Source organism: Palaemon carinicauda, chromosome 25 (assembly GCF_036898095.1).
Source record: "Palaemon carinicauda isolate YSFRI2023 chromosome 25, ASM3689809v2, whole genome shotgun sequence".
Taxonomy (NCBI): Eukaryota; Metazoa; Arthropoda; class Malacostraca; order Decapoda; family Palaemonidae; genus Palaemon; species Palaemon carinicauda.
In genome coordinates this window covers 24,520,942-24,544,701 of record NC_090749.1, presented here as the reverse complement: position 1 = coordinate 24,544,701, position 23,760 = coordinate 24,520,942, and the positions used below count along the sequence as shown (strand labels likewise).

General features: G+C 43.8%; 1 protein-coding gene and 1 pseudogene across 3 annotated transcripts in view; both read right to left on the bottom strand.

Annotated features, from left to right (window-relative positions):
* LOC137619213 (zinc finger protein OZF-like) overlaps positions 1 to 23,099 on the bottom strand; it is a 107,267-nt gene extending 84,168 nt beyond the window's left edge. For 2 of the 3 annotated variants that reach the window (XM_068349395.1, XM_068349393.1), the window contains exon 1: positions 23,005 to 23,095. The gene's annotated coding sequence lies outside the window, so the exon portion shown is untranslated. Of the gene's footprint in view, positions 1 to 23,004 lie in introns of all 3 variants that reach the window. The other variant, XM_068349396.1, reaches the window with a different exon arrangement.
* On the bottom strand, positions 16,802 to 16,909 carry LOC137619355 (5S ribosomal RNA; annotated as a pseudogene).
* Positions 23,100 to 23,760: the final 661 nt, after the last annotated feature.

Here is a 23,760-nt window from a genome sequence, read left to right as displayed (position 1 = left end):
GCCTGAGACCACACGGAGAAGTTGTCGTACAATGAGTGGACTTCCTACACACACACAGCACAAACACTGAAAAGGAAACTTACTGTATTTCTATACTCAAATATATACATAAAATTATATTTTCAATTTAAAATAAATTTTTTAATATACTTACCCGGTGAATATATATATAGCTTACGTATCCGACGGTCGACAGATTCCAAAAACTCGCGAGCGATCGCCATGAAGGCTGCCGGGTGTGCCCACCAGCGCCGACTATCGGCCAGATACCGCATATACTTCTCAACCAATTCAGTTCTTCTCAGTCCGAAGGGTCTCTATCGGGGAGGAAGGGAGGGCCTTTAATTATATATATTCACCGGGTAAGTATATTCAAAAATTTATTTTAAATTGAAAATATCATTTCTAAATACAGTATTAAACTTAGCCGGTGAATATATATATATATATATATATATATATATATATATATATATATATATATATATATATAGCTGATTCACACCCATGGTGGTGGGTAGAGACCAGTATTAAAACAATAAAGGCGTATAGGCTCAAGAGTTTTTGACAAATATTCAAAAAACAAACTTAAGTATAGGTACCTGATAAGGAAGCTGACTCTGATGAATACTCTGACTCATTAGTCTGCTATCCTTATGAAGCCCAGTGATCCTCTCAGAATGCTGAAAAGCTTCTAGGAGCTGTTATAATGAGGGTGAACCCCCCTACAACAGGACCTCATCAATACCCTTAATCTGGGCGCTCTCAAGAAACAATATTTTGACCACCCGCCAAATCAAAAGATTGCGAAAGACTTCTTAGTCTCCCGTACAACCCAAAACAAGATTAAAAATTTCAAGAGAAGATTAAAAGGATTTTGGGATTAAGGGAATGTAGTGGTAGAACCTTCACCCACTACTGCACTCACTGCTACGAATGGTCCCAACGTGTAGCAGTCCTCATAAAGAGTCTGGACATCTTTCAAGTAATATGAAGCGAACACCTACTTGCTTCTCCAAAAGGTCGCGTCCATAATACTTCTAAGGGATCTATTTTGTTTAAATGCTACTGAAGTTGCTACTGCTCTAACTTCATGAGCCTTAACTTTAAGCAAATTACGATCCTTCTCACTTAAATGAGAGTGTGCCTCTGTAATCAATAGTCTAATAAAATAAGACAACGCATTCTTCGACATAGGCAAAGAGGGCTTTTTAACGGAGCACCATAAAGCCTCTGAAAAACCTTGCAGCGGTTTAGTTCTAGATAAATAAAATCTAAGAGCTCTAACGGGGCACAGCACTCTTTCAACTTCATTCCCAACAATCTCAGATAGACTAGGAAGTTCAAATGATTTAGGCCATGGACGAGACGGAAGTTCATTTTTGGCCAAGAAACCAAGTTGAAGAGAACATACTGCTTCATTAGCGGAGAAGCCGATATTCTTGCTAAAAGCAGGTATCTCACTAACCCTTTTCGCAGAAGCCAAGCTCACCAAGAAAAGAGTCTTGAGGGTAAGATCCTTCAGGGAGGCTGAATTTAACGGTTCAAACCTGTCTGACATAAGGAACTGCAGGACCACGTCCAAGTTCCAAGCAGGAGTAGAAATGTGACGCTCCTTGGAAGTCTCGAAAGACTTAAGAAGGTCTTGAAGATCTTTGTTATTAGATAGATCTAAATTTCTATGCCTGAAAACAGAAGCTAACATTCTTCTGTAGCCTTTAATGGTGGACGCAGAAAGGGAGCGACCGTTTCTCAGATAAAGCAGAAAATCTGTAATCTGCGCTACAGAGGTACTGGAAGAGGAAATAGAAGAGGACTTGCACCAGTCTCTAAATACCTCCCATTTAGATTGATAAATCCTGATGGTAGAGGATCTTCTAGCCCTCCCGATCGCTCTAGCTGCCTCCTTCGAAAACCCTCGAACCCTAGTGTGTCTTTCGATAGTCTGAAGGCAGTCAGACGAAGCGCAGGGAGGCTTTGATGAAATCTCTTTACGTGAGGCTGACGCAGGAGATCCATCCGCAACGGTAGACTTCTTGGAATGTCTACTTGCCATAGAAGTACCTCTGTGAACCACTCTCTCGCGGGCCAGAGGGGAGCAACCAACGTCAACCTGGTCCCTTCGTGAGAGGCGAACTTCTGAAGAACCTTGTCTAGGATCTTGAATGGTGGGAAGGCATAGATGTCTAGGTGAGACCAGTCCAGCAGGAAAGCGTCTATGTGGGCTGCCTCTGGATCTGAAACTGGAGAGCAGAGAGTCGAGAGCCTCTTTGTCAGTGAAGTCGCAAAAAGATCTATGGTGGGTTGACCCCATGTCATCCATAGCTTCTCACACACAGTCTTGTGCAACGTCCACTCCATGGAGATGACTTGTCCTCTTCTGCTGAGGCAGTCCGCTAAGACATTCATTTCTCCTTGCACGAATCTTGTCAGAAAAGAGATGTTTCTTGCCTTAAATGGAGTTTCTTCTGATCCGTGGGCGAAGGACCCGAGCATTCCAGACTGTCCAGTGGCGCTTCCCAACCCAAATCCGATGCATCTGAATACAACACATGGTTTGGGTTCTTGACCGCAAGCGAAAGACCTTCTCGAAGTCTGACGTTGCTGTCCCGCCAAGTCAGACATGTCTTGACTGAGTTGGAGATTGGGAAAAAGATACTCTCTAAGGCCTTCTCCTTGTTGCAATGGTTTAGGTGAAATTGGAGAGGGCAAAGGTTGAGTCTCCCCAGAGAAAAAAACTGCTCCAGCGAAGAAAGAGTTCCTACGAGGCTTGTTCAAACTCTTACAGAGCAACTGTTTTTCTCTTGCAAATGACGGACTTTTAACAGAGCTTGTTCCATTTTTGTGGGAGACGAAAAGGCCCGAAAAATTCGACACTGTATCTCCATCCCCAAATAAAGAATAGTCTGGGATGGAGTAAGTTACGACTTCTCTACGTTCACTATGAGACCTAGCTCCTTGGTTAAGTCTATATCCATTGAAGGTTCTCCAGACAGCGATTTGATGACGATGCCCTGATTAGCCAGTCGTCATAATAAAGGGAGGCTCTGATCCCTGAAAAATGTAGAAAGCTTGCTACATTTTGCATGAGCCTTGTAAAAACAAGAGGAGCAGGACTGATGCCGAAGCACAGTGCTCGAAATTGGTACACTAATTTCCCGTCCACAAACCTCAGATATTGTTGAAAGTTTGGATGAATCGGGATGTGGAAGTATGCATCCTGAAGGTCGAGAGAGACCATCCAGTCGCCTTCCCTTACTGCTGCCAAGACAGATTTGGAAGTCCTCATCGTGAACTTTGTCTTGACAATGAACACATTGAGTGCACTTACATCTTAAGTACTCCTGCAGTGAACGTGGCTGCCAGTTCATTGGAGCCATCCCTTATGGCCTTGTTCATGCATGACATAATTTGAACAGCAATACATTGTCCGCTTGAGAGACCTTCTTACTTAAGGCTCCCAGAGACCAAACCAAAAAATTAAAAACTTCAAACACTCGAAAAACTCCTTTCAGGAGATGGTCTAACTTTGAAGAAGACCATAAAATCTTGGAGCGTCTCATGGCTAGACAACGAGGAGAGTCCACTGGGCTTAAGAAGTCTCCCTGGGCAGAGGCAGGTACTCCCAAGCCGAGAACTCCTCCTGTGTCACACCAGACGCTCGAGCGAGAAGGTAATTTAAAAGGAGGAAAAGCAAAAGCAGACTTTCCTAAATTTCTCCTGGATTCCAACCAGTCTCCCAGTAAGCGCATGGCTCTCTTGGAAGAACGAGAGAGAACTGACTTCGTATATGTAGGAGTCGAAGAAAGTCATGCCAAGAGTAAACTCAGACGGCAGAGAACGTGGAGCACCCGTTACAAAATGAGTAGGACAAAATTTCCCTAAAGAAATTCATAATTTTAAAACAAGGGATTGTTGGACAACCCTAGGTTCCTCCTCTTCTGAATGAATCCCCAAAGGTACATTAGTGGAAAGGGGGTCATCAACTTCATCTTCAGAAGGCACATCTGATAAATCTAAAGTCTTGCGAGAAGGAGATTTATATTCAGAATGACGTGAAGGAAAAGCCTGACAGGCTACATCAACTTGTATATAAACAGAAGTTAAAGTTGGAGGGTCGATGTCACTTTGTGACTGCAGAGAATGTTATTCTACTACACGTCGTGACTGACGTGACTGACGTTCAAACGTCACGTAGTTTCAGCGGTGACTGCTGTTCGATGCTATATCGTGACTGCGGTGACTGACCCTCGACGTCACGTCCTGTCTACGAAGTCTACCGCTCAACGTCACGTCGTGTCTGCGGTGTCTGCAGCTCAACGTCACGTTGTGACTGCGGTGGCTGACGTTCAAAGTCTCGGCGGAACTGCAGTGACTGCTGATCAATGTAATGACTCAACTTAACTGACTGTCGATCAAAGTTACATCGAGATTTATGCTCCACATCTCATTTAACAGCAAAGCTGACACTAGGGATAACGTCATCGTGACGTAACAAATCTCGTTTAGAAGGTTGAAGACCTGAATCACGTATCCCAGAACCGTGACGTATAACAAGCAAAGGATCCTTTCGCACAGGAACAGGATCGTAAGCTTTCATTAAAGAAGAAAGCTTCAACAGCATATCTTGCAAAACACTTGACTTCGGATCAACCGCACTCAGAATAGATCGTGACGTCGAAAACGTCTGTACATGAACGTCATCGCTATGAACGGGACTCTCATGATGACTACAGCTAGGACGTTCAACTTGTTCTGAAGGAACTAATTAACGTTTCAACCGTCTCGAAACCTTACGCCAAGGTTTTTAAAGAGACGAATCATCGGGAGACAAGGAGAACTTCGTCTCTCCTGTCTTATGGTAAGAACGTGCTTGAAGAGCAACGTCTAATACCTTTGAGGGAACGTCTGTTCGTTGGTTTACACCTCTCACTCCTTTAGGTCCTACGACATTCCTTCTCCCTGGGGTAGGGGAGCCTGAAAGAGGTCTCGGACTAGGCAAGTGACAAGCACGAACAAACAAACCCTCCGCAACACTGAACATGTTTTTCGCACTTTCTACATGACATTGCATTTTTTAATAATTTCACATTAGACATGAATAAAGCTGATTTCTACCTGAAGCACGCAATTTTCCCTTAAATCAAAAGGTTAGAATTGCGAAATATGTCGTATAATGTAAGCTCATTAGTACAAAATGAAACACACATGCAAAAATTAATAAACATATACATATATATAGAATAAAACGGAAATATATAAAGTTAAAAAGATCAGTGACTTGGGAGGAGACTAAAACTAAATCACTAAGGACTACGTTTTCAATCTCTCACCGTACAGTGCCTTGGGATGAGAATAAAAACTAGAACATTTTATCTTCTCTCTCTCTCTCTCTCTCTCTCTCTCCCCGTACAGAGACTTGGGACGAGAGTAAATATCTGAATCGAGAAGAACAACGTTACTCACTCCCAGATTCCTTGTACAGAGACTTGGGACGAGAATAAAGATTTGGAACGTTCTCTCTCTCCCCCCCCCCCCTCTCTCTCTCTCTCTCTCTCTCTCTCTCTCTCTCTCTCTCTCTCTCTCTCTTGCCACTCACAAGAGAATGGCTCACTCACTCTTCGTCAATAAAAGGTTATTTGAATAAAGGAAAATACTAAAAGGACTAAGAAATTGAAAATTAACATGTTCCTTTAAATTAGTATTTAAAAAACTTCAGTTTGTAAGAAGAATGAACAAAACGTCAAAATCGATTTACTCTTCCTGCAAAGTGAAACCGTGATTCTCTCTTTCTCTATCGTAACGATAGAGTGCAAACTGCGTAGCATAAATAAGCCAAACGTTAGTTCATCTTTGAAAACAGCAGGAAGACTATTCAAAGAATAAATTTCTTAAAATATTTTCTAAAAATATCCATCTCATCAATCTAAACAAATATAAAAGTTGAATGGGCTCAGCGTTGTTTAACTTCGTTTTCCAAGTCAGTACTGCCTACAAAGAATAGACATAGGTCGCTTATAAACAAAAATATAAAATTTATCTCGGTGTTTAGTATAAATGGAAAGCGAATCGAAGAGGCCTAATAAAGGCGGGAGAGATATAAAATATATAGAGAGTAAATCTATAAATATCAACAATAATTTATAAAGTGATAAAATAATTACTAAAAGCCTTTAACACACTTCCGTACACGAGGGAAGGGTCAGCCATCTTTTATCTATGGAAAATCCAGAGAGATTGAAAACAAAAAGCAAAGGTAAAAAAAAAAAAAAAAAATTTCTCTCCTTTCAAAAGAATTTCTTTTGAAGATCGTAATTACTTGAGAATAATCCAACACGGCGAATACCATAAAATCATGAACAAGTACTTCACCAATCAGTAGAAACTTGAGGTTAAGCGCGAGCAGAACCAATGCTGTCACTACCACCGACAGAGAAGAACTGAATTGGTTGAGAAGTATATGCGGTATCTGGCCAATAGTCGGCGCTGGTGGGCACACCCAGCAGCCTTCATGGCGATCGCTCGCAAGTTTTGGGAATCTGTCGACCGTTGAAGACGTAAGCTATATATACATTCACCGGCTAAGTTTAATATTTAAAACATAAGAATGATTACATATATATTAAGTAAAAGAAAAGTAAGTAATTAGTAAGACAAAGCATTAATGGTTCCCAAGGGAGGACGGGACAGAGACGTCTGCTCATTGTCCGAGCCAAAAGTGAAGTGAAGCAGTTCACCGGTGTGTGAGGGGGGAGGGGTAGCTAGCTACCACTCCCCTACCCGCCCCCCACTAACTAGCGCTGGGGTAATACACCCTCGTTAAATTCTCATGGCTCGTCCTTTCAGCTACGCCGAAAGTAAACCCTATGTATATAACCTGGTTTGTATTTCGGTTACGGAACAACTCAAATTTGGCTACATTTTTAAAAAGTCACTTTTGGACAACTGTTTTCTCTTGAGTTTGATAATGGTATATTAAACACACTGAACACAGTCAAATAGCTTATGTAGCCTACTTTTAGATAATATTTTTCAGTAGCCCTAGATGTATTTCAAACCCCAAAATAACTCTACTGCTACTTTTCATGTAAGATGATACTAATATATTATCTGCTTTTAATTTTAAAAGTTTTTGAGTTGTGGAGAGTCAACTACCATAATTAAAGACTATCGGTTTCAGCTAGTTGTCGCCATCAAAAACATTATAATGAATGAATGATTTAAAGTTTTCAGGCATCCTAACATCTAAGGTCATTGACGCCGGTAACATTTAAATTATGTATACAAAAATAATAAATAAAATAAAATAAAAAATAAAAGAGTATTCAATTAAAATCATAAAAGTTGAATGTCATAAAAGTTAAATATTTTTCATAAGACCTGCTTCTGAAATAAATCTAAAAATGCCACTTGCATGGTAGGACACATCATTTCCAAGAATCTTGGCAAGGATGCACCTGCCACCCTCACCTCGAGCCTCAAACAAATATCTATTCCGCAAGTTGTTATAATTGAGGCATTCGGTCAACAAATGCCTTACTGTTAGAGGTACTAACCAGTCGTCACAATACAGTTGGTGTTGGCCCTTCAGCAGAAACTCGTGTGTCAACCGAGTGTGACCAATACGGAGACGACAAAGAGACGTCTCCCATTTTCGGGACATCATATTATACCTCCAAGGAGATATGTCATTTGTTATCTCTCGCATTTTATTGCCATCTTGACTATCCCATTGGTGTTGCCATTTATTGCAAACCAATTTCTTGATGTCAGGTAAGAAATCATTACAGGGAATGGGATACCTTCTTGGCAGCAACTCGGATGCAGCCTCCTTAGCCAGTGAATCTGCCTTCTCATTCCCGGTCATACCTACATGTTCTGGAACCCAACAAAATTGAACTGTTATACCTCTCCGTCCAATAATGAAAAGCCATTCTAAAATCTTTAAAACTAGAGGGTTATTAGAATTAAAAACTTCCATAGCTTGAAGGACACTCCTTGCATCACTAAAGATTGTAAAATTACCCTCCTTCTCCAACGCTATTTTCTCAAATATGCCATACAGTTCGGCAGTAAATATGGAAGCGGTCAGAGGAAGTGCACCTCTACAATTAAAACCATTACTATGTACTCCAAATCCAACGCCAGCATCAGATTTGGAGCCATCAGTATAGATAAAAGTTGATCCTCTATGTTCTTTAACATGTTCATTAAAAAGAGACCTGGCTTCTAGGTCTGGCATATTCTTCTTATCTCCAATAAAATATTTACAAAAAGATATCTCTGGTAACTTCCATGGAGGCGTTGATGATACCTTGAATGGAAGTACCTTATTTCTAATTATATCCAGACTATTTAATAATCGTTTCACCCGAAAGCCATAAGGTTGAGGAGATTTTGGGTGCAACTCAAAGTATGATGCGTGTCTTACAAGGCTTGCAGTCTGAAAGGCTAGAGTGTTAGGGAGTCTTTGCAATCTAAACCAATACCGAAGAATGGAAGACATTCGGTAAAGGTCTAGAGGTAACTCTCCAGCATGAACAAGGAGACTTGGGATAGGCAAGGTTTTAAAAGCTCCTGTAGACAATCTAATACCTGCATGATGTATCGAGTCTAATATTTTTAACCGGCTTGGGGTGGCTGAAGAATATACCTCACAACCATAACTAATTTTGGAAAAAATCGAGGCCTTGTATAATTTTAAAATAGTATTGCGGTCTGCCCTCCACGATGTATGGGACAATACTTTTAAGATATTCAGAGCTTCAACACATTTAGCTTTTAATGCTTTTAAGTGAGAAACCCATGTAAGCCTACAATCAAATATCAAACCTAAAAATTTAGCTTCTCTTGCACATGGTATCCGTTGACCTTTAATGTATATATCCGGGTCTGGATGTACTCCCCGGATACGATAAAAATGGACAATGGTAGTTTTACTTGTCGAGAACTTAAATCCATTCATGTCAGCCCACTGGATAATTTTATCAATAGAGAGTTGGATTTTTCTCTCAACCATTGCCATTCTAATGCCAGCAAATGATATTGAGAGATCATCCACAAATAATGTTGAGAGAACATCCTGGGGAATGGCTGAGGATATCCCATTAATTGCTAGTGCAAAAGGGGTTACACTCAGCACACTACCCTGAGGAACTCCTTCTTCCTGGCACTTACTCTCTGATAGAGTTTCCCCCACTCTCACTTGAAAAACTCTACGTGAAAGAAATGCCTGAATAAATAGTGGCAGCTCTCCTCTGAATCCGATTTCATGAATGGTTTTAAGAATACCATATCTCCATGTGGTATCATATGCCTTTTCAAGGTCAAAAAATACTGTAACATGGTGCTGTTCGGAAGCAAAGGCTTCACAAATAGAAGACTCAAGTCGTATCAACACATCAGTCGTTGAGTGCATTTTTCGGAATCCACATTGAATCGGTGATAAAATACCTTTCTTTTCAAGGTACCATATCAGCCTTGCATTGACCATCTTCTCCATGATTTTACATAAACAAGATGTCAATGCAATAGGACGATAGTTTGCTGCTAAAAACTTGTCTTTACTGGGTTTTAAAAAGGCTAAAATAATGGCTAGTTCCCAAACACTTGGGTAACTATGATCATGCCATATTCTATTAATAATGCTTAAAATAAATAGCTTTGTATTAAAATGTACATGTTTAATCATTGCATATGGAATTCCATCAGGTCCAGGGGCTGTATCATTGCAATGAGCAAGTGTGGAATCAAATTCTCTTTCAGTGAAAGGAGAATTATACGACTCTTCCCTTCTTGTTGCAAAATTTAAAATTCTCTTTTCTCCAGTGCTCCTATACTGGTGACCAGGGGCTCCTTCACACTTGCTGGATACATTTGAAAAATGATTAGCCAGGGCATTGCTAACTTCCTTTGCTTCAGTTACATACTGGCCATTCACCTTCAACACTGGTGGTGGGTTGGGGGTGAATTTGCCAGCTATCTTTTTTACTTTCCTCCACACAGAAGATGGTGGTGTTCTACTGTTAATGGAGGAAACAAAAGACATCCATGACTGGCGCCTTGCTTCTTTCATGGCACGACGGAACTGTGCTCTACATTTCTTGTACATAATTAAATTCTCATCAGTTCTGCGTCTACGCAATCGTGTTAGAGATCTTCTTGTGGCTCTGTGGAGTGCAGTTAGTTCTGAAGACCACCACGGGACTGGTCGTCGTTTGAATAACCGTGTTGTTTTGGGAATTGAATTGGCTCCTGCTGTATGAAGAGTTCCATTTAGTAGGTCTATGGCATCATCAACACTTTCAAACTGTTCTGCTCTCCCTTCGATTTCACTTAGCTCAGAAAATTTAACCCAGTCTGCCTTGTCTAGATTCCAACGTGGTGATCTTTGCAAAGGCGGACCCTTGTTGGTGTTTATAATGATTGGTGCATGATCACTAGTATGCCAATCATCTAATGTCCTCCAATCAAAATCAAGAAGGCAGTTAGAGCTTGCAATTGAAAGGTCAATGCATGACAAAGTACCTGTATGAACATGGAAGTGTGTGGGCTCTCCTGTATTAAGGAGTCCCACATCCTCATTCTCCACAATTGATGAGATAATATTGCCCCTTGTGTTGGCCAAACCATCACCCCATAAAGGATGTCTACCATTCATATCTCCCAGTAAGAGAAAAGGTTGAGGGAGTTGTTGAATGACCTCTGCTAAATCATCATATAAAATATTATCATTTGGAGGTTTGGAGGTAAGTACAGAGAGCATATTGTATATTTTCTCCCTATATCAATTTGTACAACAACTGCCTGCAGGGTTGTACGTATAGACATGGGTATTTGGGGAACATCTCGACGAATGTACATGAGACTTCCACCATGGCTCCCTGCTTGTTGATTATATGGTGTTCTATAGCTAACATCTTCTCGAGGTCTAGGAGTGTTAGAATCAAGCATACTTTCCTGTAGACATACAATTATGGGGGAATGCTCATGAATTAGGAGCTTAAGTTCTTCATATTTCACCCTCAAACCCTGACAGTTCCATTGCAAAATGAAGGAGAAAACTATGGATTATTTCTGGAAGACATCTTGGATGAGGTCTTCCCATTAGCAGTTTTTAATTTAACATTATTACCAGTAGGTTTCTTCAGACGTGGTCTTGTTATGTTGGGTTTTACATTTGTGTTTTTCTTTGTATTCTTTTTATCTATTTGTTGAGGTGGATGGTGGACCTCAACTTGAATTTCTGATTTATTCAGTCCATCTTCTGGTTCATTAGAAACATCAACAGACAAAACATCAAATTTATTTGATGTCATAACCTTAACGTTTCTAATGGAGGGTGGAGAGAGAGATGGAGGTCTCTCTTTTGCGATTAATAGATGGTGGGATTCGAGGTTTTTGCACCTTTCCCACAACAGGTGCATCAGGTAAGTTAGTCTTAAGTGGAACCTCCATCAGATCAGGCAAGAACATGGTCTGAGAGAGGTTTGTATTACTTTTTGTAATGGCGGCTGAAGGCTGTACAGCAATGGGCAATGACCTAGTGTTAATACACCGTGGTAAAGCCTCAGGAGGTAATATGGTTACCTCGTTATTTGACATTTTGTCAGATAGTATACTTTTTTGAGCTATTGGCAGCGCTAGGTTGGTTTGATTTTAATGCCCTAGCATATGTATTTGATTTATTTAAGTCTTTTGGCATGGGTCACACTTATATGTTCTAAGTTTGATTTGTTGAGGCCAGCTTCCTCCAATTTATATAGCTCGCAACTCTTGTCTGTGGATTTGTGATTCGAGCTGCAATTTAAACACCTGGCTCCAAGTGCACACTCTCCATGGTAAGATTTGGAGCAAATTCCACACATCTTCTCATTTTTGCAAACTTTGGACGGGTGCCCAAATTTAAAACAAAGCATTGCAATGGCTTCTGCTTGAAGGGTCTTACTTTAATCCTTTCGTTCTCGATAATAATATGAAAAGGTACATCAGCATCCTGGAACGTAAGGATTATCATTGATGTACCTGGGACTTTATGAACTTTCCATACATTTAATGGACATATGGCCAGTATCTCCTCCTCTGTAAAATCATATAGATCTCTGTTAAAAACTACGCCCCTTCCGTAGCTAAAATTTAGGTGGGGTTTGACATCTAACTTGATGTCATCATTACTTATTTTCATATTGGACAATATTAACGACTCTGTACTGGATTTGGCATGGATAAGGAAACTATTTTTTCCGAAACGAGATATATCGCCTGGTGCAATAGTTCCTACTTTTTTCTGAATCAATTTGCATATTTTAAAATAATTCCCTGTAACCCCCTTTGATTCAGCTATAAGCCACATCAGTGGTTTTGGATTTCTCTGGGAGGGCATAACCAAATCTGTGTCTTTTTCCAACCAATCGGCAGGCCTTTACACATCCAAATCTTTTGGTACCTTATCGCAGAGAGCAGAAGCGACATTCAAGTTATTAATTTTAATATTATTCAAGTTACTTATTGCACTAAATGCTTCGTCATAACTACTATAAGATATCCATGAATCCCAAGTTTCAGCTTCAAGTTTCATCCTTATTTCTTTTATGCATCCATAGCATTCAAATGCTTTACATAGATCATCCTAATTTGTCTCTATTGAAATTTGTGTAACATGGAGGATTCAAAGTTTCCTCGTGTTACCCAAATTACTTGATTTAGAAATATCAGTAGAATGGTCCTTTCCCGTTCCAAGGTCATCAACAGAGCTTTCCCTTATCACATTAGCAGAGGTCGTCAACAGTGCCGGGGGAGAGTCAGCGTATCCAGGGGATGGGGGTTCGTTCCTTAAAGAATCCATTAGACGAAAGAGAGAGAAAAGGGTAAGTTTGATGTACCTGCTCGAGAATGTTAGGCCATCACACGTCGGAAAGGAGATTTGCACTCTCCACTATCGGCACAATGAGAGTATACTTCTCAGATGGTCCACTCCATACCCTACCCGAAGGATAGCATCAAAACAGATATAGAGGCACAGGTGTAAGTTGAAGCCGCCTGTTAGGACTGAGACCAAGAAATTATGGAATCATCCTCCCCATACCTATAATGACGGGCTTCCGGCCAAAAGCCGAGAGTCCTACCCCAAGCATTGGATCCCCCTGGATTCCGAAGACCCAACACTTGAGAATAGTTCCGCCAAATAGGTCCAAACCATCTTCGGGATGGCTGAAATCATCCAATACTCTCACATATAGCTTTGAATGCAAACACCTCCCAACCGTGATACCTCCTCCCACTCATCAAAGCAGGCAGCAATAAAGGATGTATGAACATCCCTGCCGGGGCTACAATGGATGTAAAAACATCCAAGCCATAGGAGAAAAAAAAAGATAAATATATGTGTACATAATATATACACACATAGAGGGAAATTTTTCTCATAGAGTTTGGAAAGCAAGACTAAACAAAGTTTATGAAATTAGGATAAGGTCGAAGTAATATTGAGAAAAAGAAAAAGGTGAAAGAGAGAAATTTAGATTCGAACTGGGGGAGCAATTTCCCCAAGTTCGAGAGCCCTCTTGCCCGTCATCAAGTTTCAGCACGGGAATGAAATGCCGTGCTGAAGCTCAATGACTTCATCAAGGCATTCTCTCATTAAGAAGGAAAACATTATAAACACTTTTAAAATTGGTAGCTGATCTGCCATGGTTTCGCTTGCAATTTGACATGATGGACGCCTGAGTATTTGGCAGTTATGATACAATCAAAATAAGTTATAGAAATGTTAGCCATTAAACATGTTGAAATCAACCAGTAAATTTCAGGAAGTCCCTAAAGTGAAGAGGAGAGTGAGAATGGAGGGAGGAATCTAACCTGCTGATTTTGATTGGATTTTTTATTTTTCTGTATTGGAAATATGACAAATTCAGAGATAATTTGTATTTTTCCTAACCATACAAACCTTAGCAATTTACATTGGGTTTACCTTTCGGCGTAGCTGAAATGGCGAGCCATTAGAATTTAACGAGGGTGTATTACCCCCGCACTAGTTAGCAGGTGGGTAGGGGAGTGGTAGCTAGCTACCCCTCCCCCCCTCACACACCGGTGAACTGCTTCACTTCACTTAGAGGTAGGACTTGTCTTGGGGGACAGGGTTGGCGGGCAAGTATGTGTAAATAGCTAAGGTTTGTATGGTTAGGAAAAATACAAATTATCTCCGAATTTGTCATTTGTTCCGTAACCGAAATACAAACCACGCTATTTACATTGGTTGACTTACCCCTTAGGAAGGGTGGAAAGTCCCCAGTCATACTGGCTTTGGCTTTACTCTGGGACTCAGAATCCGAGTGAGTCGCACTCGAGAAAAGGAGACCCTGCACCTCACAAGTTCCTTGCTCCGCAAGGAAACGTGTGGCCTACATAAGCTTGTGTGTGAAGGAAGAAGTGCAACCCGTCCTAGGCAGTAGACCTGGAGTTCCAAAAGGAACTCTGGGTTAGGACGTTCCCAATACCACCTCGTCAGGGTATGGGGGACGCGACAGTATTGCCTCAATACTCGGAACACAAGGAAGCATGGTTTACCTGCAGAGGTTTGAGGTCAGCTATGCAGAGACCAGGATGCTGCTTCCCCAGTAGAGGGGACAATGAAGAAAGAAGTAAGGGCCAGACATACTTCTTTCGTTCATGCAGAGTAAAACCTGATAACAATGCCATCAACCTTCTGCTACCTGTCCAAAAAGGAGCCTGAGGTTAGACCAGCTGTTTTGTAGCCACCACAAAGCGATACAAACGTATCGATACTCCTGTGGGTCACGTCCTGCAGGAAGCGGGCTGCGAAGGTCATTAGACGCTTCCAGACTCCAGCTTGTAGCACCTGCGTCACAGAGTAGGACTACTCAAAGGCGAGGGGCATTGCGATGTATCCGACATAGTGCTGTAGGGCGACGTGACGGGGGAGGGTCTGGATTCAGGTCGAGATGAATGTCCTTGAGTCCGAGCTGAAGAGGTATACAGGTGACTCTCCCCTGTGTCCTTCCTGTGCTCCCAACCCGGCTGCACGTGAGGACAAACTGCAGCTGTTCCCAAAGATAATCCCTCGAATCCTTTACTGGCAAGAAGGAGAAGGTTTGGGTCATGTGACACAGAATGGTGACTCGAAATCTTGAAGGAGTTGGACCGAAGGGCCGGGACCACAAGATTCTGAGTCTAGCAAACAACTCAGGAGCGAACCTGAATGTTGCATTCCCCTATTCCTTAGAAAAGGCAGAGTCGTACGAGACCAAGAAGATTGCTTACACACTGGCCGAGGCCAGAGTGAGCAGGAGCACCATCCCCCAAGACGGAATACGATCAGAGGCCTGACGTAATGGTTCTTGAGAAGATCTCTTAAGGGACTAAAAAGTCTGAACCATGCTCCATGGAGGAGGTCTCACTCCGACTGGGGGCAGGGACGTTCGCAGATTCACATGAGCGAAGAAAAGTCCAGCGGGAAGGAAAAAGTCTATTCCTTTCAGCCTGAAGGCCAGTGAAAGGCTGAGCGACAGGCTTCACTGCCTAGAGCGGAAAGGAGTTTCCTCCCGCCGAAAAGCAATAAGTCCGTTATTGCTGGAGAAGAGGCCTCAAGGGAAGAGGTATCTCTCCCACGACACCAACCACAGAAGACTCTCCACTTCGCCTGGTAGACCCCTGCGGATGACGCGACCTCCGCTCCGCGACTGTAGCGGGTTGTCTCTTCTTGAGGAGGCGGCGTACTGTCTCCAGGAGTGAAGCCGAAGCGATGCCACGGCTCATGAAAGATGTTGTAGTGTGGTTGTTTGAGTAGCCTGTGCCGTGGGAGAAGCTCTCCCGGGAGTTCCGTCAGGGGAAGCAGAGGGTCCGGAAACCGTTCCGCGTATAGTCACAGTGGAGCTCTCAGGGCCATGGAAAGGTTGACAGACAACCTGGTCTTGTTGAGACCCATTCTCAACAGACAACAATGGTGGGAAGACGCAGGCGTCGATGTTGTCCCACCATCACCGGAAAGCATCTTGCCAAAGAGTCTTGGGGTCTGAGACTGGGGGAAAGAACAGCGGAAGCTTGAAGTTCCAGGCTGTCGCGATCAGGTCCCACGGGCCAGGACTTGCTGGTTTCTAAAGGCCAAAGACCCCCAGGTACCCCCTATCTGCGAGGCTCTGCTCAGATAGTCGGAGAGAACATTCCTCTGCCCAGAATGAGCGAGCCGATAGTGGAATTGAGAGGACCTCGGATCATCTCAGTATCTCTACTGCAAGATGCGAATATATGAAAATGCGTCCATTGCTGGTTGGAATACGCCAGTACCATGAAGTCGTCGCACACGGAGCGACTGGGCAGGAATTGTAGGATCTGTAGAGGGGCCAGACTATGGCCCCTAAGCCTGCCTGAATGATGGAGAGGTATCCTTCAGGTCCTGACTATAGGCCTGAACCAGAACATGCTCCCCCCCCCCCCCTTTTCTTTGACGAGTTCGAGAACAGCATCAAAATGTGGGGAAAGGACGAGAATATCCACTCCCATCAAGAGGTTACATAGGTCAACACCCATTGCAGGTCTAAACGTTCCGCTGGTCCCATAGGGGCCAGAAAGTCCGGTTAATCGTTGCTTTGATACCACCGGAACTTGGGCCGCCCCACAGGGAACTTATCCTGAGGCGACCGTTTGGAACTTTAGACGGGTCAATGAGGAAAAGAGACCTAGGAAACGTTCCAAGGTAGGGCTGAAAGCTCTGCTTGACTAAGAATAGGTACTGCGACTCTCCTCAGCCTTGCCACAGTCAACTGAAGGGAAGGCTCGGCGAAGGAGGCAACAGCGTCTGGCGTCCCCAATCCAAGTACTGACCAGACCCAACGTTGCTTAACTTCGCTGATCGGACGAGAAGCGGGATTTCCAACGTGGTAAGGCCGTTGTCTCAATATCATGGCTAGATACTCCAGATGTTGAAGCAGAAGTAGAGAAGGCTCCTAGCAAATTACCACGATCCCACACTCATGGTAAGGACCCGGAAGCTTGTCCCGGCGGTGAAGAAGGTCGAACCCGAGCCTACCGGAGTTGACCAGACCTCCAAAAGGCGAAGGAGGCGGAAGCCTGCTCCTGAGCGGCCATGAGGAAAGCAGGGAGAGTTCTCTGGGGAAAAACCTGCGATGCCGCGGCGGGATCGCCACACCGCATCTTAAGTCTAGGCTGAATTCCAAGAGCTTCCTGGAAGATAGATGGAATGGAAACTTGAAGTACACGTCCTTCCGATCCAGGGCCTAAGGAGTCCTGCCGCCTCTTTACCAGTCTGATCGATGCTGCTGTTCCACGCTGGACGAAGTTTGTTCGACAATCTTGATCAGAGCTGAGAGGCCGACGACGGAATTCCCGTCTCAGATGCTTTCCTACGAGAAAGGATCGACTGAAGAAGCCGGGGGGTGAAGCCGTCGACGACCCTATGGAGGAGCTTCTCCTAAGGCATGGATCATTCTGCCCAAACGGGCAAAACTCTTGCCGACCCCATGGCATAGAGGTTCAGTGACACTGAATTCGCTGACAGAGACGGAGAGATGGTAAGGGCGAGGCGCGTTATCCTTGGCTTATCACGGAGATCGTGCAGGAATCGGCATCGGGAAGCTGTTATCCGGATGAGTAACCTTAGGCGTCCTTCCAGCGGGAGACCTGCAAGGGGGTGGGGAGAAAATCCTAGAGTTTGTGAACTCGGCCGCTCCCTCTAGGATTATGCCCCCCCGGGAGAGTCTCCCGTGCTACCTGTCCCTGATAGGAGGGGACTGCTATTGGACACCTTGTCTTAGCTGCCGTAGCCGGTCCGATAACTTAGGCCGACGAGGCTGAAAGAAGAGGTGCTGGAGGCCTGCAGGGTCTGGAAGAAAGCGCCTTGGAGGAGTGAAAACGGAAGTCGACTTCCTCCGCACAACCGCTGTCCACTTCTCAGTCCTTGGGCACAAACAAGCTCTTCCCAAGGATGGAAGAGTGTCTGAGCTTGTCGACATCCAAGGATGAGACACCCGAGAGGAAGCCCTCGGTCACTGCGTCTAGATGGTCCAACATCGAGCTTGCCTGCAAGTTCGAAACTTGGCGACAAAACGCCAAGGTGCTTGAGCCCGAGAGGAGGAAAGTACCCATGATCTTCCTGGAGCTTCCTTTTACAAAACCTCGGGTCGCAACCGAGGAGGGAAAGAACCTGGTAAGCCCCTTCCACGAGATGGAAAAGAGGAAGGGCTAAACCAGTCACCCTTTGCCCGACGGAGAAATCTCGAACGGAAAGCTCCCTGGCAAGACCCTTCCAGGGAATGACGAGGAAGGGCTAACCCCGGTTCTGGAAAGAAGAATGTTGCTCAGACCTCCCTGAAGATTCTTCCTGCTCTTGCATGTGCCATGCTCTGCATTTACGGGGTGAAGACCGTGTTCTGGAAATACGCTCCAGAAGACTCGCCAGGCTGGCCATGTTGCGAATGCCCGACAGGAATCGCAGTCGCAATCGCCATGGCGCTCAAGCGATGGTAAATCAATGGTTTGCACGTGGCCGAACGTGAAGCGCCCATGCGCGGGCACGCAGGAGCGCAGATGAAAGTGCGCGAGGGAGCGCAGGAGGAGGGTGAGCGTGGTAGGAAGGGCGAGAGCTGGTGTTTGGAATCCGAAAGTTCACAGGCGAGTGATGACCCGTAGGCGAGCAAATGATACTGCAGGAATCGAGCCGGCATTCGCCCGATGGAACACCGTCGGTTCGTGCGATGGAACACCGTCGGTTCGCGCGATGGAACACCGTTGGTTCGTGCGACGGAACACCGTAGGTTCGTGCGATGGAACACTCTTGGTCCGCGCAATGGGATACCGTTCGTTCGCGCGCGGGCGAACATTGGAGCGCATGTGAGCGGGCGCGCAGGCACGTGGGCGTGCGGCCGCGCGTAGGCGCGCGGGCACGTTGGCGCGCGGGCGTGTGGTCGCGCAGGCACGTGGGCGCGGGTGAGCGCAGGCGGTCGGGAGACCGATGGCGCGTAGGTTGGAGATGGCGCGTTGACGAGCGATGGCGCGTTGACGAGCGATGGCGCGTCTTGGCGAGCGATGGCGCGTCTTGGCGAGCGATGGCGCGTCTTGGCGAGCGATGGCCCGTAGGCAAGTGAAGGCGCGTTGGCAAGCGATGGCGTGTTGGTAAGCAATGGCGCGTTGGCAAGCGATGGCGCGTTGGCGCTAAGAATCGCGCGGGAGCGTAGGCGATCGCTAACGCGTAAGAGACTAGGGATGGTTAGCGCGCATCGCACTAAACAGAAGGCGCGCAGGTGCATCAGGAAGGTGAGAGCTGAAGCGAGCTGTCAATCAGGTGATCCTGGACGGTCAAGAAAAACCGTTGGCGCCCATTAGTGTGTGGCAGGAAAGGGCGCGCAGATGTGCGCTGTCAATTGAAGAAAGCTGGCGCACAGAAGGAGAGAAGTAAAGGTGAGCACTGGCGAGCAGGAGGAAGATCTACGGCAAGACTCAGCTACCAGAGATCGTCCACAGCAGGCAAGCGCTAGATCGCTACTGTTGGTGTCCAGGGGACCTGACACGCGTGGCAGATCGATGGCGATCGTTGACGCGCAGGAGATCGCTAACGAGCAGGCGAACGTTGACGCGTCTGTGGTCGCTGGCGAGCAGAAGGCAACGTGTAGAATCCTGTGCGTAGAAAAAGAGTCCCTGTCCAAGACCTGAACCGAAGTTCTAGATTGCACGGGCGAACGTGGGCGCACAGGGCGTGTATCAGGAACCAACAGGAACAGCAGTGACGATCATCAGGAGAGCGCTGACGAACAGGAAAGCGCTGGCGAACAGGAAAGCGCTGGCGAACAGGAGAGCGCTAGCGATAAGGAAAACGCTGATGAGCAAGAGAGCGCCTGTGCGCTAACACTGAGCAGGAGAGCGCCTGTGCGCTAACACTAAGCAGGAGAGAACACTGCAGAAGGGCACGCAGGTGAACCCTGATACGCAAGGGAAGCACCCCCGTGGGAGGCAACCCTTTGCCCCGAAGGGACCGTTGTCTGTCTGAAGAGGAGGTCAGACTGCTGTCCATCTGCACCAGGGGCGGAATGTCAAGAAGGCGTTGGAGATCGATCCCCGGAGAGATCTAAAGAGGAGGGAGCTGCAGGCTACATACGGAGATTCAAAATGGCGCCTCTTAGCACCCTTATAGGGAGATGGGAGGCCCTTAAGACATAGCAGACGGTGAGCCTTACGGCAAAGGCGGCAAACAGCAACAATAGCAGAAGAGTCCTCTGAAGAGGAGTCTCTAAGAGTGTACTCTCTCGCGAACGAAAGAGAAACACTTCGTAGAAGAGACGGGTCAACCAGTGACCTAAAAAGAGCAATCCTCCGAAGAGCCCTGCAGTTGCCCAGCCCCTTAAGCGTAACTGCAGGTGCGACCGCTCAGCACCAAGAGCATAGTCGCACGAAAAAAAGGGCAAGAGAAGAACCCCCAAAGGGGAAAAACTCAAGCCTGGACAGGAAAACTTACCTCAGAAGGAAAGTTACCCACCCAAAGAGGCGAGCCTCCTGAGTGTTCTAAAATGAACTGGAGAGCTGTCAATCGTCACGGGAGTACTACCAGGAGAAGGAGACACGCCCCTGACGAAGATCTATAGGAGAGGCAGCAACAGCCGAATCCTCAGGCCTCAACAAGACAGCTCACTCCGTTGTCACATTACAGAAACGAACTAGCTCGGTAACTGTGAAAAATAAAAACAAAAATCATTAGTTAACATTCATTCCACCGGGAAGGCTCCGAAGAGGCATCCCGAGGGAAAGGAACACAAGAATTACACAACAGGCACGTGCCCTCACAACCACTTACACTCACGGAAGGAGAGCTGTAACCAACACAGAATTATAACAATTATAATTATGTAACTATGTAATTATGTAATTTAAAAATGAATGAACACTAAAGAAAGAACGAAAACCCCGAAAGGAATCGTTCTACAAAGCTGAAAAATCAACAAATACAATTAGATTGATAAACTAATTGAGACAAAACGTACGGCGTAGCAACCACACCCACACGGGAAGGAAGCTACTCAGACGTAGTAAAAAAAAAAAAAACAGTAAAAGGGTGAACGACCTCAAAGAGAGAGAGAGAGAGAAAGACCGTAGTCAAACTCGATCGGTACCCATGAAATTACACCATGGTGGCCTAACTGCCGAGGGCTCCACGGAGATATCGTACACTACACACACAAGCACAAACTCTGAAAAGGAAACTTACTGATTTTTATACTCAAATATATACATAAACACGAAAAAATGTTTACATATATATTGAGTAAAAGAAAAGTAAGTTATTAAGTATAGACAAAACAAACAATGGCTGCCACGGGAGGACAAAGACAGAGACGTCTGTCCATTGTCTGAGCCAAAAGTGAAGTGAAGCAGTTCACCGGTGTGTGAGGGGGGGAGGGGTAGCTAGCTACCACTCCCCTACCCCCCTGCTAACTAGCGCGGGGGTAATACACCCTCGTTAAATTCTAATGGCTCGCCATTTCAGCTACGCCAAAAGGTAAACCCAATATAAATAGCGTGGTTTGTATTTCGGTTACGGAACAATTCAAGGTTTGGGGGATTGACCGAGGCTTTTTAAATGCAAGACATTCGGCCATTTCAAAATAGCTGTATGGTCGACCGAACAGAACAGCAGCTATCAGCGTCCAACTCAAAACTGGCGTGGAAACTAATAAAAAAAAAATTAGGGTCGTGTATTGTTTGAACAGTAAGTCTCAAATTTTAGTCTTGCTCGATTTAAGTTATCAAAGCAGAAGCAACTAAAATAATATAAAGTGGAGCCTTTGTATATCAGCACCAGTTCCTCAACCGAGCATTAAATATGGACACCAACAAGCCTAACATACAAGCTGTGTCCTTAGCTACTTAGCTAATGGGGGGGATAACAGGCTCCGGGACATCCCGTTACACTGTCTTATTCTTAGATATCATACATACAGGTGGCCCCTATCAAACACACACCCCATATATAGTTCTATATTATTTAAAAATATTAAACAATTTACAGAACTTGGTAAAATTATAGTTACAGACAGAACAACATTTTGAACAGAAAAGTTTTATCTGAAGTAAATAATGAGTTTTCACTAAATCTGAACTTTATTTCAACAGCAAATATACCCTGAAACACGGACCGTTTAAGAACAGGGATTTTTTTTTTTTTTTTTAGAAGTCTCATGTTTTTTGCTCCGCCGTGCGCTTGCAAAAGAAGAAAAACACCAAGTTCCCACATACTGAAGCGGTACATGCTGAGCTGCGCACACTAACCCATTGTTTATTGTTTCTTAGGCAATCGAGTTTATGTTTGCAGTGAAAATAAGGGACATTTTCAATGCAAATGGGCTATATCTATAGGAAACACCTGTCAGTGAAAAAGCTCTCTCTGTCCGTAACTATAATAAAATCCAAAATTTTAAATAACATATATATATATATATATATATATATATATATATATATATATATATATATATATATATATATATATATATATATATATATATATATATATATATATATATATATATATATATATAATTTTCATTATTAGAGTCTGTATCCACATTACAGTGGCTGCCTACAGTAGGTCATGGGGTTGAAAATACTGTATTTAGAGAGGACATAAGATTTTGCAATTTCTAATGCCGTAATTAATATTATACTAAACTACAATAAAACCAAACCAATATAGCACAAAAAATACAATTGAAATTTAATCAGAGAAAATTGAATTTGGACCATTTAGTGAATTTGCAACCACCACTCGGTTAGTTATGCCTTTAAATTGCATGAAATGGTCAAGCAAAAGTAATTACTAGGCACAGATGCTGTTGTGGACCAAAGGACGCCATCAATCCAATGTTGCTTGGGGTCATCATAAGGGCTTCAGTCGGTCCTGTCATAAAATGAACTTGTACCTTTGAAAACGTAATTACTAACTATAATCAACACTAAAGAGATTCATTGGCAATATAAACTTACTTTTGTGCACAATAAAGGATGAAGTAAGGAAGAATCAACGAAATTAACTGGCAGGTAATTTGAGAAAGACGTCATAACCTGTCTTATGGTTTTACAGAGAAGAATGAAGTCGGAATTAATCCCTAGAAGACTCCCTAAACAAACTGACAATTTGTGAAAGAACCGTCAAATTTTCCCCAAAATAAGAAGCAAATTTCCCCCCTAGCAGTCTCTAGCGCAATGTAAAATACGTTTCATTTATACTATTGTATCTTAGAGTTACAATATACAATTTAATTGATTTCATAGATTTTTTTGTAACAATAAACACTAAGATTTCGGTTAATGCAGCATAATTTTTAAACAAAACTCGTCCCTAAATATACCAGATTTTCCGAATTTGGGGAGAATTCCCTAGAAGCAGACGTCATGACAAAGAGACCTATACAAGCTGTCAACAAACCTAAAGACAAAATACAATCAAAACCACATATACTGTAAATATTGAATACAACTCTTAAATACTATTAATATCAAATTTTAACGTATCTCTGATATATTTAAATTAATAAGCTATATTTTTATATATATTCTTTACGCTGGGAACAGGAAAAATATCCATGGACACGGTGATGCTATGGACACTTATTGACAGTTAAAACAACTAAAATTGCCAACGTTACATTGCTTATAATATACCTATTGTATAGGCTTTAGAATTATCCCTAATAAATGTTTATTTTAGAGGATATGTCGTAAATGTATCTTGAAATTTCG